Source organism: Myxocyprinus asiaticus, chromosome 46 (genome assembly GCF_019703515.2).
Source record: "Myxocyprinus asiaticus isolate MX2 ecotype Aquarium Trade chromosome 46, UBuf_Myxa_2, whole genome shotgun sequence".
NCBI classification, from domain to species: Eukaryota; Metazoa; Chordata; class Actinopteri; order Cypriniformes; family Catostomidae; genus Myxocyprinus; species Myxocyprinus asiaticus.
Genome location: NC_059389.1, coordinates 4,325,742 through 4,345,062, shown reverse-complemented (window position 1 = coordinate 4,345,062; position 19,321 = coordinate 4,325,742). Strand labels below are relative to the sequence as shown.

At 39.4% G+C, this 19,321-nt stretch overlaps 1 protein-coding gene across 1 annotated transcript in view; it reads left to right on the top strand.

The window, feature by feature from the left end:
• The window catches only part of syt7a (synaptotagmin VIIa), a 144,293-nt gene that overhangs the window by 69,276 nt on the left and 55,696 nt on the right, over positions 1-19,321 (top strand). The window lies entirely within an intron of this gene.

Sequence of the window (19,321 nt, the reverse complement as noted above, 5' to 3'; positions counted from 1 at the left end):
AGTTGAAGGCTGAAAACAACGACCTGTAATTTGACTTTTAATTGGCAGCACTGATTGGAACGACCTTGTGTGACCTGAAAGGTTTTTCAGAAATAAAAGAGCCTTTTTCCACCGGGTGCAAGATAGTTAATTGAACATGCTGAGATCACACACACACACACTCATTCCAGTGTAATGTTTACAGTCCTACATTGATCCTGAATTCAATTGGATATTCTCAGCCAGAGCATCTGACCTTATTCCTACCAGAAGTGTGGCCATAAGCAATCTGAGCTGGTGTCACGAAAATAGCTTAGGGTATGTATGTATGTATACCATCTGAACCTGTGTGTGTGTGTTTTGCCTGGTGTGGATGTAAACATGCATACCTACAAGTAACGTGTGTGTAATTGTGTGGGAGGAAGTCTGTGTGTGTTTATGCTAGAGTGGGAGAGAATGTGTGTGAATGGGAGGTAGAATGAGTTTATTTAACTTTACATTGGGGACAAAATTGTCTACATAAGTTACCTAAATCTGACAAAACTTGTCTTCAAAGGTTAAAAAAAAAAACATTTTTGTGAAGAAGTGACATGCCCGTAATAGATGTCTATGGTATGTTTAGATAGCTAGGTTAATGTTTGTGTGTTTTGACATAGCTACAGTATAAAATCACTAAGGCTGACTATCAATACAGATTTGCAGATTTGCTTTCGATTCCAATTTCAGTTCAATTTGATTCATATTATTTTGGGTATGTTTTGGCTGTAATGTTTATTTTGCTTACAAATGAAAGAGGTTCTTGGGGGTCTAGGAGGGCTCATTGGCCCCCTAGATTTGCCTCAAGCCCCCCCAGAAACTTGTGATACCCCGCCATGACTAATAGCAAAACAATCATAAGGCACTCTGCCTCCCATTCTGAAGGTGAAATGATCAACGTGCCCCCACCACCTAAACTGCAAGTGCCCCAGCAGAGATTAAAGCCTAGTGCCGGCTCTCTGGTGCATACTACAGGACTCAAGTAACTCCAAGACAAGGACACAGCCAGTAATTCAGTAAGATCAAAGTAACTATTTATAAGCAATAGAGCATATAAATACAAAAGAACAAAGATTAAGTATTAAGCGGGGGGGCCTGGGTGGCTTGGTAGAAGCGGAGGCAACTCTGAGACTTGATTTCCACCACCCGGATTGAGGTGAGTAAAACGTCACCATGAGGACCTAGTAAGTAGTGGGAATTGGGCATGCCAAATTGGGGAGAAAAGCGGATAAAAATAAGTATCAAGCAGTATGAAGTATTCAAGTAGAAAAAAAGTAATGTAATACAAAACTACGTAAATTAACGGTCTTCACTGTATGATTAAAATACATTATTACTGATGTATTAGTGTAAGGGGTTTTCTCCTTTTATTGTTATTGTTATTGACATACTAGACAGCAGCACATCTATTACCTGCATTTACACTTCAAGTCTGAAATCCATTTTTTGTCCTGCTGCTTTCACTTTAGACATAAATGAGTGTGTTTACATTCATTTATACACACAATTTAACATAATCACATTATTTGTGTAGTTTCCAGGGGTGGGTAAAAATATTGATTTTCTGATGCATTGCAATCTTCATTTCAAAGATCCCGATATTGATTCTTAAATCTCTCAATCGTTTACTCTGTCCGCATCCCTCCACTACAGTGAGAGGAAATTACTCCAAATTTTGCGCCATGTGAATAAAATGTATATATTTGGCAACTAGCTGATACATTTTTAGATTTCACTCACCAGTAATATTATAGTACAGTGGTGGAGTGTTCAGCAGCAGTTTAGAGTAGAAGCTGTTCTATCAGGAAGACTCGCAGATTTGAGTAAAGTTTTAGATTACATTTATTTGATGATTATAAAACAGAAATGTAATGTCTCTCTTTGGCGTAAGCCCTCTCTGGCAGTCCGAAGAAGTTGTACTCTGAACCATCAGATCCTGCAGTTTTAGCACATTTAAGCAAAGTGTGTGGACTTTTCAGACGGTCCCTTACCACACCCTCCACATTTTAGCACATTTTAGCAAAATGTGTGGACTTTTCAGACGGTCCCTTACCACACCCTCCACAGTTTTAGCACGTTTTAGCAAAATGTGTGGACTTTTCAGACAGTCCCTTACCACACCCTCCACAGTTTTAGCACGTTTTAGCAAAATGTGTGGACTTTTCAGACAGTCCCTTACCACACCCTCCACAGTTTTAGCAAAATGTGTGGACTTTTCAGATGGTCCCTTACCACACCCTCCACAGTTTTAGCATGTTTTAGCAAAATGTGTGGACTTTTCAGACGGTCCCTTACCACACCCTCCACAGTTGTAGCACAATTTATCAAAATGTGTGGACTTTTCAGACGGTCCCTTACCACACCCTCCACAGTTATCGCACATTTTAGCAAAATGTGTGGACTTTTCAGACGGTCCCTTACCACACCCTCCACAGTTATAGCACATTTTAGCAAAATGTGTGGACTTTTCAGACGGTCCCTTACCACACCCTCCACAGTTATCGCACATTTTAGCAAAATGTGTGGACTTTTCAGACGGTCCCTTACCACACCCTCCACAGTTATAGCACATTTTAGCAAAATGTGTGGACTTTTCAGACGGTCCCTTACCACACCCTCCACAGATTTAGCACGATTTATCAAAATGTGTGGACTTTTCAGGTGATCCCTTACCACACCCTCCACAGTTTTAGCACAATGTGTGGACTTTTCAGACAGTCCCTTACCCACTGTAGGCAACATTTCCAACTAATATCAAAGTTAAATGCTGTGACGCCATCGGACCAGCTTAAATACAGGACAAATTGGGTCCCGAATCAATACGGGACGCATCATTTCATCTTTAAATACCAGTTACAGAGGCACTGATTTAGATAGCTAGTGTGATAGTGTGTGTATGTGTGTGTCTTTGTCTTTATTTTGTCACCCTTTACGCTCCTCTGTATGTTCAAAGAGCTGTGTGACCTTGCTGTGTCATCAGCATCAACAGGAATTGACCTGTACTCTTACAGGAAGCTGCACCTGTCTCTGCCTCATTTAAGCTCAGTTGGGTCACCTCTGCATGTGACATCAAGTTAAATGGAGCAGGTAGTCTAGGTGTGTTTAAAAGAGAGAATATTTAAGCAGAAATTGTGCGTATATGGGTAGGTTTTGCTAATTTTTGTCAAGAACAATGCAATACCAGAACCATGTCCTTGTGGGGGACGTTCACAAAAGACAAAGTTCATGAAGGAGCTAAACAATGTCATATTTAAAATCTAATGCAAGATTAATACTTCAGGGTTAGGGGTTCATTTAAATCCCAAACCCTAAGTTTGAGCAATACCAGTAATACCAATACCTTTAGCAAACACCAGTAATAATTGGCTTATATTGAGAACATTAGATGTAAATGGAAAGCCACCACAAGAATATTTACACACTTGTGTGCATGTGTGGGTTTGTAAATGAAGACTATTCCACCTTATAAATGTGTCTGATTGGAGCAGTGCCGGCCGGTGGATCATCAGTGCTCAGGTCAATCCCATTCCAAGACAATAAAAAGGCAATGAATTCAAATCGAGTCCACTTTTAAGTCATGAATCGAACGGGGCTCATGTATAATAGAGGTGAATGACAATTATGAGTTCATTTTAATATACTATTTAATTTCTTCACTCACTAAATCGAAACTGGACCGTCGCAACCCTGTAGGAAATTATATTACACCACTTTGTTTAAACATAAAATGCATTTAAGCTTCTGGAGGTTGAGAAGTTGAGAAAGTTTGAGAGATGGGTTGACCGTCTCACCTTACACAATACTTGGAATGGTCGTCAAACAATAAACAAGTCAACTAGTTTATTCAGTCAGATTTCTTTCCTATTTTTTAGCTTTAAAGAAATGTTCCAAGTTCAATACAAGTTAAGCTCATTCGACAACATTTGTGACATAATGTTGATTACTACAAAAACTCATTTCAACTCGTCCCTCGTTTATTAAAAAATCTATGTTACAGTGAGGCACTTACAATGGAAGTGAAAGGGTCCAGTCCATAAACATTAAAATAATTACGGTTTTAAAAGTATAGACACAAGACAAGATGATACAATTATATGTATTAACATGATTTTAGTGTGATTCATTTAAAAACTAAACAAAACAAAAACACTAGGGCCCCTGGTTCTGATTACATTTCCTTAATGGTTCCAATAAAGATTCTTTCAATTCTTTTGAGGAAGAAATATTTAGAAATGCAATTCTTATTATATTTACTGCCCTCTGCAGCCTTTTCACAAATAATGACATGATTTCAGATGATTTAACAGAATAGATTCACGCAAAAGGATTATATTTCAAAAGAACCGGCTCAAAAGAGTCATTTGTTCAAGAACTGGACTACACTGATAGCGCTGTATGATTCGCGCTGTAGATTCAAAAGAACCATTAGAGAACCATAAGAGTCATTTGTTCGGGAATCGGATTACACTGGTCGCACTGTATATTTCACGCTTTAGATTCTAAAGAACCGGCTCGTAAGAGTCATCTGTTCAAGAATTGGACTACACTGGTCATGCTAGATGTTTCGGGCTGTAGATTCAAAAGAACCACCTCAGAAGAGTCATTTGTTCAAGAAATGGACTACACTGGTAATGCTAAATGTTTCACGCTATAGATTCAAAAGAACCACCTCAGAAGAGTCATTTGTTCAAGAAATGGACTTCACTGGTCACGCTAGATGTTTCGGGCTGTAGATTCAAAAGAACCACCTCAGAAGAGTCATTTGTTCAAGAAATGGACTACACTGGTAATGCTAAATGTTTCACGCTATAGATTCAAAAGAACCACCTCAGAAGAGTCATTTGTTCAAGAAATGGACTACACTGGTAATGCTAAATGTTTCACGCTATAGATTCAAAAGAACCGCCTCAGAAGAGTCATTTGTTCAAGAAATGGACTTCACTGGTCACGCTAGATGTTTCGGGCTGTAGATTCAAAAGAACCGGCTCAGAAGAGTAATTTGTTTGGGAATCGGATTACACTGGTTGCACTGTATGTTTCACGCTATAGATTCAAAAGAACCGGCTCTTAAGAGTCATTTGTTTGGGAATCGGACTTCTCTGGTCGCGTTGTATGTTTGCAATATAGATTCAAAAGAACTGACTCTTAAGAGTCATTTGTTAAAGAATCGAACTACAGTGGTCGCGCTGTATGTTTGCGCTGTAGATGCAAAAGAACTGGCTCTTAAGAGTCATTTGTTTGGGAATCGGACCACAATGGTTGCATTGTATGTTTTGCTTTTAGATTCAAAAGAACCAGCTCATAAGAGTCATTTGTTCAAGAATCGGACTACACAATGGTCGCACCGTATATTTGGTGCTGTATATAGCAGTGTTGCAGTGCCAGGGTTTTTGGTTTCCAACCTTGCTGCCAAACCTTGACCCCTTGGTTCATACAACCCTCCGACTGGTTAATTTAGAAAATGTGTATTGTGCATGTCCCTTCATGGTACCAGTGTGTCAAAATTCTCGTGCCCAACCTCTGACTTCTCCAGGGTAGAGAAAAAGAACAGATGGAACATATGAAAAATTGGGTGGACTGGCCATGTAGGTCTGCTGGATGGATAGAATTGCTGGTCCATGTAAAGGGATCGGGTTGCATCTTCTCCACATTAAGGGAAGTCAAACAGATGAGTGCAATGACAGTGAGACATGGATACATTATCCTCAGCCTATCCAAGGACAAACAGGACAACAAACATTCAGAGACAGAACTAGAACTGTGGTTTTCATATTATAATGTTTCCCGTCCATCTTGTATATTCATTTGTTTCTTTCATCTTGTGTATTTAGCCTGTCTGTCTCTTCTGTTTTCCACCTGCTAGCCATTCCCAGAGGAACAGTTTAATGCTCTAGTGCTGCTCTTTCAAAGCTCAGGAGACTTAATAGAGATCTCAGTTTCATTTAAGAAAGGGTCATGACCCGTCCCCTTTAATCATTTTACATGCTGTTCGACAGTGTTGGCTATTGTTCGCTCACAAAAGTCGTTTGTTAAAGATTTAACCTTTGACAAACCTAAAACCTGCATGCATACATCACAGCTCATTAAACCATTTAATGCCTGATTAAGACATTGGTAACATCTATAGATTTACAAATCAGCACTGACCGTTTTATTGGTGCTTTTTTTTTTTTACTCATTTTCAACATGAAATCAAAATGGTCCCTATTTTACTTTCATAATAAATGTTCCTGGACTCACTGTGTGCACAATTCATCAGTGCATGCTTTTCCAAATAAAAGTATGTTAAGTCTACAGAATTTTTTATTAAAACGTTTTAACTTGCTCCGCCATCTTTCGGATGAAATCACTAAGCCCTCTTATTCCCTCAAGCCCAACTTATCATGATTCAGTCAGTTCCTAATGGGTAAAGTCCCACCCTACCTTCACTCACAATTGTCACATTACGGAAGTTAAATGCACTGTGTTTTATGTTGACTGAGAATTTCACTGGTTTCCTCTGGGTAAGTCAGTCTCTCACTCTCAGCCTTTAAGCAGTGAGTCAGTTGGACTTTACAGCTCCCCTGCGTCATGACTAGGTGTTGTGGGGTCAAGCAGATTGGTATTAAATCCTTAATGAAGTCCATAAAGGCTGTGTGTGTGTGTGTGTGTGTGTGTGTGTGTGTATGTGTGTGTGTGTGTGTGAAGTGCCGTGATAATTACATCCTGTCTTGGGTTTGGAGAAGACCTCTTGTTCCGTTCGGTGCATTTTGATATAACAGCTGTTTCTCCAGGCAGTAATTCTTGAGTGATAAAGGGCAAGAGACACTTGCGAAGAAGGAATGCTGATTTGTGACCGACAGGAAATTATGTCATAAAAAATTTAATAATTTTCCTGCAGAACTCCCCAATAAAGTGGCTGCATTCTAAGTTCACATCCACATTGATGTTATTGTGTTTACGCCTCTCATCCACACTAGAACCGTGTTTTTCTCCATCAAAAATGGAGCACTTCGAAAACGCTCTCCATTACTGCATGCTTTGCAAAATTATGACGTTAGGAAACTACTGAAAACAGATTAGTGTGGATGTGGGCTAATTTGCACACTGTATGCCCTAAATAATATGCAAGATTGCAATTAGTGTATTGCACAGTAGTATGCAAAAGGTGCTGATCATATACTGTATTCTGCATACTATTTTTTTAAATATCATATGAAATGGTGTGCATTTTTTTGATTTACTGCTTACTGTGTACTACACGGTATATACAATATAATTCCTACTAGCTTTTGTAACGATAAACATTTCTAACAGTAGCATGCTTCATTGAGCATGTTTACATGTGCAGCCATACTCACAAAATCCGACGACGCAAGACTACCGTGTTTAAGTGAGACTTGAAATCATCGGATTATTCTCTGCTTTTGACGTCAAAATGTCATGCATGCAATTTTAATTTGGAATGCCCAGTTCCCAATGCGCTCTAAGTCCTCGTGGTGGCGTAGTGACTTGCCTCAATCCGGGTGGCAGAGGACGAATCTCAGTTGCCTCTGCGTCTGAGACCGTCAATCTGCGCATCTTATCACGTGGCTTGTTGAGCGCGTTTCTGCAGAGACAAAGCGCGTGTGGAGGCTCACGCTATTCTCCGCGGCATCCACGCACAACTCACCCACGCGCCCCACCGAGAGCGAGAACCACATTATAGCGACCACGACGAGGTTAACCCATGTGAGACTACCCTCTCTAGCAACCGGGCCAATTTGGTTGCTTAGGAGACCTGACTGGAGTCACTCAGCACGGCCTGGATTTGAACTCACGACTCCAGGGGTGGAAGTCAGCGTCAGTACTCGCTGAGCTACCCAGGCCCCCCATGCGTGCAACTCTTGTGCACATCAGACAAACTGGTAGAAACGTCGGTGAAGTTGCTTACATGCACGCATTGGGAATCGGGGGTAATGTGCAAAAATCTACTGCCGATTGTTTTTTGCTTAAATGGTTAGATATCTTACTACTACTTGGCTTGCACGGAAAGTTATGACTTTTATTCCCATACAGACCAACCAATCAACACATAGAAATTTAAATCGATACAATACAAGCATCATATTTTAGGCTACGTCCACGTTAATCTGGATACATTTGAAAAGTGTTTTCCAAAAGTTTCTCGTCCACACTGAAACATATGAAAACGCTGAACTCCCCTTGCTGCACATGCAAAAAATGTCTGTTCCTTTTATGGTTTCAAACGCAATTGTCCTCGTGTTCCATCGCCGGACAGCAATTCAGAGTAAACTTCTCGTCGCCTTTGAAGAAATGCATTGTGAAGGTTGTACAAAGTAACATTTATCTTAAACAATGCTATGAACAACATGCACAATAACGGCACTACAAAATGTATTAGTGTGGATGTGAACTAAGCATAATCAGGGTAAGATCATGGATTTAAATGCGCTCATTTGTTGTAACATGACCAGTCATTTTTTCCTGAAATAAGTATGGTTATTTTGTATTTAAAATTTTGTGAAAAATGCATCTGATCAAACAATGGGTCAAGATGATGTTAAAAACTGTGGTTGATATTGCATACAGAAAAAAATGCTTCTATGCACAGTATACATACTATATACTCTAGACATTGTAAGAGTAGTATGGTAGTATGCTATTCTAAACATATTTCAAAAAAAGGTTAAAATCATGGTATTCCATGCATATAGAAAATGGATACAGTATAACACTGCATACTAAGTTCAAAAGTAATAGGTATTATACCATTCCAGTTATACCCTACTAAGCCAGGGCTATTAAGCTCAGGGTGCCACGAGGTCGCATTATGACTGCAGTTCAGCCTCTCTCCTCTCACAACTCACATAAACGCCCGATTGGTGCTGCGCTCTGATTGCCTGTGGCTTTATGAAGAGCTTCTTCCAGCAATTCATAGTAATTGTGTGTGTGTGTGTGTGTGTTGCTGGATGAGTGTTATTGAGTAGAATTATATAATTATCATTTGTGCGCCTGTGTGCGGTTAGGTAGACAGAAGGTGACGTGTGTGTCTCTCTCTATCTAGCTCATCCTCTTTCTTTCGAATCACTCGAATTACATTAGGTCTGTATTTATAACTAAATTGACTACAACCTTTGGCTAACGTTATGTTAAGGTTGAGTAAATGTTAGACACAAGCGATCAGACTATTTAGGAGAAAATGTTCAGCAATGCAGGATTGTTTTATTGCATTTAAAATGAGTTTATAGTGATGTTCTCACAACACGACTTGGATAACATTATCATGCTTATATTTAATTAACTTTAAGAGAAAAATAAAAGGGTTTGTTAACCCAAAAATAAAAATTCTGTATTTATTTACACACTATCACATCGTTTGAAAGCTGAATGGCATTCTTGAGTCGAAGACTACTTTGAGATTGCTTTTATGATGCCTTTTGTCATTTTAGCTGGACAGCCAGTGGTTTCTGTATTCTTTTATTGTATGGAAACAAGGAGCTCGAAGATTTTTAAAAATATTTTAATTAGGTGCTCCACAGAAGAAAATAAGTCATACAGGTTTGAGACATGTTTATAATGACAGAAATTTTTGGGTGAGCTATTCCTTTAAGAAAATTGGATATTTGAACATTTTCACAATCAAAATAAATCATTTTTTAGAACATAGATCATTTTTTAGAACATAAATTTGTTGCTGAAAGCTAAAAACGGAGCTGCATTGACAGCTGGCACATTCAGTCAATCGACTTTAGTTTGCTCTGTGTACAGGTGCTCCGATTGACTGAAAATCTCTGTGCTGATCCCAGATCTAGAGATCTAAAACACTGATTTGAATGAAGGCAAATAAATGAAGTCTTTGTGTTTCAAAAATGGGCTCTGACTCCATTTTATTGGGTTATCATGACTTTATAAACAGATAAATTTAGTTCTTGAAAGCAAACAGCAGCCTGTAAAAGCATGAGGAAAAGCTACTGTATATATCAATGTGCAACATCCATAATGACCAATTATACACTGATGAGCCAAAACATTATGACCACCTGCCTAATATATGTTGGTCCTCCGTGTGCCGCCTAAATAGCGCCGACCCGCCGAGGCTTGGACTCTACAAGACCCTGAAGGTGTCCTGCGGTATCTGGCACCAAGACATTCGCAGCAGATCCTTCAAGTCCTTTAAGTTAAGAGGTGGAGCCACCGTGGATCGGACTTGTTGGTGCAGCACATCCCACAGACACTCACTTGGATTGAGATCTGGCGAATTTGGAGGCCAGAGCAACAACTTGAACTCTTCATCATATTCTTCATAGCATTCCCGGACAATGTGTGCAGTGTGGCAGGGCGCATTATCCTGCTGAAAGAGGCCACTGTCATCAGGAAGGGGTGTACCTGGTCTGCAATGATGTTTAGGTAGGTGGCACGTGTTAAATTGACGCCCACATGAATGGCCGGACCCAGGGTTTCCCAGCAGAACATTGCCCAGAGCATCACACTCCCTCCACCGGCTTGTCGTCTTCCCACAGTGCATCCTAGTGCCATCACTTCCCCAGGTAAACGGCGCACACGTACACGGCCGTCCATGTGATGTAAAAGAAAACGGGACTCATCAGACCAGATGACCTTCTTCCACTGCTCCAAGGTCCAGTTCTGATGCTAGCGTGCCCATTGTAGGCACTTTTGACGGTAGACAGGGGTCATCATGGGCACTCTGACCGGTCTGCGGTTACGCAGCCCCATATGCAGCCGGGTGCGATGCAATGTGTGTTGTGACACATTCCTCCTTCCATCATAACTATTTTCTGTGACTTGTGCCACAGTAGACCTTCTGACGGTTCGGACCAGACGTGATAGCCTTCGTTGCCCTCACACATCGATGAGCCTTGGTTGCCCAACACCCTGTCGCCGGTTTGTGGTTTGTCCCTCCTCAGACCACTGTCAGTATGTACTCACCACTGCTGATTGGGAGCACCCCACAAGCCTTGCCGTTTCAGAGATGCTCTGACCCAGTCATCTGGCCATAACAATTTGGCCATTGTCAAAGTCATACAGGTCATTACTCCTGCACATTTCTCCTGCATTCAACACGTTAACTACGAGAACTGATTGTTCGCTCACCATCTAATCTATCCAGACCTTGACATGTGGCCTTGTTAGGAGATGATCAACGTTATTTGCTTCACCTGTGAGTGGTCATAATGTTTTGGCTCATCGGTGTATAACCTTACTGTGTACTGGACTGGTCAGGAATTATATCTTCTAGCGCAATGGTTCTTAGCTGGTTTTGCTTCTGAATACACATTTTACACTGGACATCAAGTGGTCATGCAGCACAAAAAAAAGTAACCCATATTTAACGTAGTCTGGGTCATATTTCTTTTACTTTACAAAGTTTTCTCTATTGTGAAATGCTGTGATACCAAAAACCGATACCGTTTGACATACTGATGTCATTCAGTAAACATTCAGCGCACAAATTAAAATCACGTTATGTCCTATTGAGATTATTTAACCGCAAAAGCTGCGATTTAATTAGATAAATATATAGTTTGCATGTGCTTCGCACTTTAAATGTGAGCACTTGTGAATGTGTGGAGACAGTGTTGTGCCGACACTGGCTGCACGTACCTTTTAAAGCTCCTCCTTGGCTCATACTGGGAAACACTGTCATGAGCATCGCAGGCTCTGTTTGTAACAGATGAGTACATACTTATTCAATTAAATAGCAGCCTTTGCAGTTTAATAATCACTTTGAGTCACGTAGCGACTGGCTTTTCCGGACTGAAAAGCTACCTACATAACACAGAAACACTTCAAAATAAAAGCTCAATTTAAATGAAAAAGTATTACATAAATATATCACTACTGTAAAGTTATGTAATATTCACTGTATTGCTACTACTAATAACAATAAATCAAGAGTAACTGTATTATTTTTAAGCAATATCTCACATCTGTGATGCTTTATTATGCAGCACTTTATTTGACAAAAATATCTCCAATGTTGTATTTTGGATTGTGCTGTGAGGTTTATTTATGATAGTACAAAATACAGTATTATGCTGAGAATGAATGTTATATTTTAATTTGATTAAAGTTTTAATTATTTATACATTTATAGTATTCTATTCTACAGTATTCTACTCAATTTCTATTCTATTGCAAAGTATTCTGTGCTATTTTGAGTTTCTTATTCTATTTCTATTTAATTCTAGTTTTTTATACTATGGTATTCTATTCTACATGATTCTACTCAATTTCTATTCTATTGTATTCTGTTTCTGTTTTACAGTATTATATTCCATTTCTGTTCTATTCTACGGTATTCTATTTCTATTCTATTCTATAGTATTCTGCTGTATTTTACAGTATTTTATTCTGTTTCTAAGAAACTATTATATTTCCATTCAATTCTACAGTTTTCTATTGTATTCTACAGTATTGTGTTCCGTTTTACTTGACAGTATTTTATTTCATTCTATTCTATAGTTCTGTTCTATTCTACAGTATTCTATTTCCAGTGCATTCAGAAAGTATTCAGACCCCTTTCAGTTTTTTTCTCATTTTGTTATGTTGCAGCCTTATGCTAAAATGCTTTTAAAAAAAAAGATTTTTGATACATTTATACATTTATTAAAAAGAAAAAACTGAAATATCACATTGACATAAGACACTTTAAATTTAGATCAGATGCATCCCATTTCTCTGGATCATCTTTGAGATGTTTCTGCACTTTGATTGGAGTCAAATTCAATTGATTGGACATGATTTGGAAAGGCATACATCTGTCTATATAAGGTCTGAAAATGCATATCAGAGCAAAAACCAAGCCATGAGGTCAAAGGAACTGCCTGCAGAGCTCAGAGACAGGATTGTGTCGAGGCACAGATCTGGGGAAGGCTACAGGAAAATTCTGGCAGCATTGAAGGTTCCCAAGAGCACATTGTCCTCCACAATTCTTAAATGGAAGAAGTTTGGAACAACCAGGACTCTTCCTGTAGCTGGCTGCCCAGCCAAACTGAGCAATCGGGGGAGAAGGGCCTTGGTAAGAGAGGTGACCAAGAACCTGATGGTCACTCTGGTTGAGTTCCAGAGATCATGTGTGGAGATGGGAGAAACTTGCAGAAGGACAACAATCACTGCAACACTCCACTGATCTGGGCTTTATGGCAGAGTGGCCAGACGGAAGCCTCTCCTCAGTGCAAGACACATTAAAAACACCTAAAGGACTCTCAGACTGTGAGAAACGAGATGAAATGAATGATCTCTGGTCTGATGAAGCTAAGATTGAATTGTTTGGCCTCAGTTCCAAGCGTCATGTCTGGAGGAAAACAGGCACCGCTCATCACCTGTGCAATACCATCCCAACAGTGAATCGTGGTGGTAGCATCATGCTGTGGGGGTGTTTTTCAGATGCAGGGACTGGGGGACTGGGGGACTGGTCAGGGTTGTAGGAAAGCTGAATGCAGCAAAATACAGAGATAGCCTTAATGAAAACCTGGTCCAGAGCGCATACAACCTCAGACAGGGCCAAAGGTTCACCTTCCAACAGGATAATGACTCTAAGCACACAGCCAAGACAAGGCAAGAGTGGCTTAGGGACAACTCTGTGAATGTCCATGAGTGGCCCAGCCAGAGCCCGGACTTGAACCCAATCAAACATCTCTGGAGACATCTGAAAATGTCTGTTCACCGACGGTCCCCATCCAACCTGACAGAGCTTGAGAGGATCTGCAGAGAAGAATGGCAGAAAATCCCCAAATCCAGGAGTGCAAAGCTTGTCGCATCATACCCAAAAAGACTTGAGGCTGTAATCACTGCCAAAGGTGCTTCAACTAAGTACTGAGTTAAGGGTCTGAATACTTATGTCAATGTGATATTTCCGTTTGTTCTTTTTAATAAATTTGCATTTATCAACAAATCTGGTTCTTTCTTTGTCATTATGGGGTATGGAGTGTAGATTGATGTGGAAATAATAATAATTTTAAAGTATTTTAGCATAAGGCTTATCTATTCTGTTCTACATTGTTCTATTTTTATTTTATTCTATTCTATAACATTCTATACTACTTCTATATTATTATATTTATAATCTAGATTTCTGTTCTATTTCTATTCCATTCTACAATATTTTATACTGTACTGTAAATTATTATGTTTTTATAAATTTTCGTCTTATGTGCAGCTTTTTACATTTTTTAAATTGTATTTATATCGATGATTTGGCTATATTGTGTGTAACACAATGCCAGTAAAATACTTTAAAATTGAAAAACTGAGAGAGAAAGAGAGAAGTGAAGCCCAGACTGGAGAAAGATGAATAAAGTTGGAGATGACAAAAAGAAGATGAGATGAAAGGGAGAACATATGAAGAATTTTACATCTGACAGCGATGCCCTCCTAAGCTTGCCTGAAAAAGATAGAATGCTTCATAAAGACAGAGAGAGAGAGAGACATGTTTGTGTCTGTGGCCTGAGAGTGTCTATTGGACTGTAGCTTTTCTCTGATGTCTTTGCCTGTAGCCGTGTGTGTGTGTGTGTGTGTGTGTCTTTGCTGAAAGCGAGTCATGGTAGTGAATGCACATTTCTATCTTCCTCTCTCTTCATTTCTTGTCACACACCCACCAATCACGTGTCGTTCTCCATACAAACCCCCGGGAATCGCTGTCACTCATTCCCCCTTTGAGCCACACAGTTGGTGAGCTGTCGCATTCTCTCCCATGTCTCCATCATCGCTATCGTCCTCTCCTCTCTCGCTTTTTTCTCCCAACTTTCGAACCCCTCCTCCTCCTCTCTCTCTCTCTATTTTATTTCACTCTCATCTCTCTGTGTGAAAATGTTATGATACACTTGAATGATAGATGAGTTTCTTTTGTTAGCTTGTTCTTGTATAAAACTACGACTACTCCACTTACCCAGAAGCTGCAGTGTGTAAGTACACTGTGTGTGTGAAAGCTTTTTCAATCTGAGATATTTACAAATCACGCATTATGGACAACTGAGTAGTTGAGTGTTTGGTTCATATCAAGGGCATGGTACATATTCTACAAAAAAAATCTGGTTTCTGGTTAAAATTTCTAAAACATCCTTGAAACAAGGTTGATTGACTTGAGTAGCAAAATAGCATATTAAGAGTTTGTTCTTATATTTATATTGAATTTAAGTTTTCTTAACCCATTTGCTAAGTTTAAACCTCACCAAATTTTAAATCAGTTTTGTTTAGAATTTATAGATATTTTTACCGGAAAACAAGACAGAAATTCTGATTGAGAAAATATTGTTTGCAGTGTAAGCATGAACATATATGCAAATATTTTCTGTATTTGCATGTGTGATCAGTTTTCGAGGGCATGTCGCAGTTTATCATGTTGTAATTGAACACGCTTAATGCTTTCACGGCTAATCGCACATTTCTATGTGGCTCTTAACATGTCACTGCATGTCCCTCGATCCTGACTAGTCTCCCAGTTCCTGCCACTGAAAAACATCCCCACAGCATGATGCTGCCACCACCATGCTTCACTGTAGGGATGGTATTGGCCAGGTGAGGAGCGGTGCCTGGTTTCCTCCAGACATGACGCTTGCCATTCAGGCCAAAGAGTTCAATCTTTGTTTCTCATGGTCTGAGAGTCCTTCAGGTGCCTTTTGGCAAACTCCAGGCGGGGTGTCATGTGCCTTTTACTGAGGAGTGGCTTCTGTCTGGCCACTCTACCATACAGGCCTGATTGGTGGAGTGCTGCAGAGATGGTTGTTCTTCTGGAAGGTTCTCCTCTCTCCACAGAGAAACGCTGGAGCTCTGTCAGAGTGACCATCGGGTTCTTGGTCACCTCCCTGACTAAGGCCCTTCTCCCCCGATCACTCAGTTTGGCCGGGCGGCCAGCTCTAGGAAGAGTCCTGGTGCTTCCAAACTTCTTCCATTTACGGATGATGGAGGCCACTGTGCTCATTGGGACCTTCAATACTGCAGAAATTTTTCTGTACCCTTCCCCAGATCTGTGCCTCAATACAATCCTGTCTCAGAGGTCTACAGACAATTCCTTGGACTTCATGGCTTGGTTTGTGCTCTGACATGCACTGTTAACGTTGGGACTTTATATAGACAGGTGTGTGCCTTTCCAAATCATGTCCAATCAACTGAATTTACCACAGGTGGACTCCAATCAAGTTGTAGAAACATCTCAAGGATGATCAGTGGAAACAGGATGCACCTGAGCTTAATTTTGAGTGTCATGGCAAAGGCTGTGAATACTTATGTACATGTGATTTTTTTTTTTTTGTTTTGTTTTTTATTTTTAATAAATTTGCAAAGATTTCAAACAAACTTCTTTCATGTTGTCATTATGGGGTATTGTTTGTAGAATTTTGAGGAAAATAATGAATTTAATCCATTTTGGAATAAGGCTGTAACATAACAAAATGTGGAAAAAGTGAAGCGCTGTGAATACTTTCCGGATGCACTGTAGTTGGTCATTATTAGTTCATTCATGTTAGTTAGTTAGTAATGCATTAACTAAAAAAAAAACATGTATATGTTGAAATTAACATTAACCTAGATTAATAACTGCTGAAAAAGTATTATTCATTGTTAGTTCATGTTAAGTAATATAGTTAACTAATGTTACAAATACAACCTTATTGTAAAGTGAGAGAGGGCAATACATGCTATGGACAATGCAAGGGCTTGCTACATACGTATATGCAAGGACATAAGCATATATGTTATGTATTTGCATGTGTAATCAAACTTTGAAGGCATGTCACTCTTATATCTTATAATTGTACCCGCTTAGTGCTTTCACGTCTAATCACGTATTTTTATGTGGCACTTAACATGTCATTGCATGCCCTGGGCACATGGGCGTAGAATACGTGGGGGATGCGGGTGATGTGTCCCCCTCACTTTCAATAAAACCAAAGTTCGTCCCCCACACTTTTTCACATGGCAAATGTTTACGCTGTGTCTTTCATACAGCAAATGTCTTAAATGTGTAAATGCAAAAGTTAAAATTCACTGGTCAATCATGTGATTAATTAAATAAAAAATATATCTTATATATTTATGTTCATCCTGCGGTAATCTTTCTGTCCCCCTCACTTTTGAAATGATTGCTACGCCCCTGCCTGGGCATGTTCTTGAATGGTGTGTTAAGGGTCACATTTAATTACTGTATCGATTTACATGTGGTCTGAATTGCTAATTGAATACAGCTTCAAGGTGAAGTGCAGAGTACTGTTATGTAATTGTACCATGATGTCAATACCATGGTATTCTTTGTAATACCTTGGGTCACCACGTAAATACCATGGTGTATGAATATAATAATCATCTTTTTACAATGGAACCACCACAGTATGTTTTTATTACATAAAATTATTATTATTTTTTTTTTTTTTGTGCATTTTAACACTCAAGCATAAATTGAGATTTTTTAAGCTTTGGATGTAAATAAACACAAGACTACGTCCACACTAATACAATTTCATTTGAAAACACTTTGGTTTTGCTACGTTTACGCCTCTCATCCACAGTGACGAAAATGGAGACTTTAACAAACGCTCTCCATAACTGCATACTTTGGAAAACAATGACGTTAGAAAACTAAAAGTGATTAGTGTGGATGTGGTCAATCTCAGTGTATGTCCCCGAGTAGTTAGCTAAATCTGACAAAACCTCCCTTTGGGGACGTCCTCAAAGGTAAAAATGATTCATAAATAGAGAGAATTATATATATATATATTTTTTATATTATTATTTGCCCCAAGTTTCTTTTAAAAGTAGGGTTTAGCTTGGTCAATATACAATTATAATAATTTTCTTTATCTAAAAACATTCAAAATCTTTCCTCATTTGGATAGCTAAGTATGTGTGTTTGTGTGTGTTTTGCACTGCTGTCCCCTCTGTCTAACTGACTCGTGTGTGTGAATGTGTGTGAATGTGTGCTGTGCTTATCTGTGTGATTCTGGGACTGTCCTTTTTCGTTTAAATCAGTCTCTGACTCTGTAGTTATGACGGTAGTGCACTAAGAAGTTTGGAATATGGATCCTTCTGGAAATTCTGCTAAAACCAGCTTTTGATGGTAACTGGTTTTGCATGGTTTTATTTGAGCCGGTCCAAGCTGGTCCAGATGGTTGATCAGCTGATCTGCCAGCTTCAACTTAACATCCATAATGTGACGTATTGTCAGGATCGGACTTGATTTTATCCACCAGGAATTTGGTAAAAAGAAAAAAGTTCTCCTGAGAAAAAGACTCCAGTAATCTCACATTCATCTCTTCTAGAGTTCACAAGAGATCTTAACAATGTCTCAAACTGAGCTCAAATTTGCCAAGATACCAAAGGTGCAGTCATCAAAAGTCAGAGATTTCAATATGAACTCAAACACTTCTCTTCAAATTCAAAATCTGACAAATTCCGTCCACATTAATTAAAAAGCTCAATTCTTACTGTACGTCAATAATTGTGTGAAAAAAGCCAATTGGGCCCTATCGATTTCATGGTGACCTTAAGCGGGTTTGTTCCAGCACCTTTGCATGGTTATGCTCAGATAAAAGAGAGAGAATACTTGGTTAATGCAGATTTTGCCCTTGCTCCAAGGAGACTGACCAATCGCAAAGCTTGGCGGGGTGTTAAATTGCCCGTCCCTGTGCTGTGGACTCCTCCTGGCCAGTGCTAATGATACCTCACCCCCCTGCCCTTCCTTTATCCACCCTGGCACCTTCGGCCTCGTGCTCAGAGAGGTGCCAGACTGAACTAGCTGAGCAGAAGCCAGTTAGAGAGCAGCCTAGTACAGAGCCAGCAGGCCTCCTTAGATTATAGCTGATGGGAGGAAAGGAATGATATAGGATGAGACAGCAAGCGGTCCAGGAACGATCTTGCTCTGAGGAGTTTTTATGAGCGCTACACCCATCTCCACAGTAACCACTGCACAGAGATGAGTCCTGGACGAAATTGAAGAAGTGTGACTGTGCACATTAGTAGTTATTTATGTTACTCTCTAATCTTCTGGCCATGTCGACACTAATCCATTTTCGTTTGAAAACTCAGTTTTCAGTTTTCCAATGTCATTGTTTTCCAAAGTAAAAAGGAGCTAATTTCATTATCGTGACCTTTCAAGGAAATTAGTGCATTAGTAGTTACTTGCGTTACTGTCTTACTTTCAGGCCACATCCAGATAAAACTCAGTTTTCAGTTTCATGACGCCATTGTTTTCCAAAGTATGCAATAATGGGAATATATTAAAGTATGTGTTTAAGTTACATCACTGCGTAATTTAGTCATTGTGACTTTTCATGGAAATAAGCACATTAGCAGTTACTTGCCTTACTCTCTT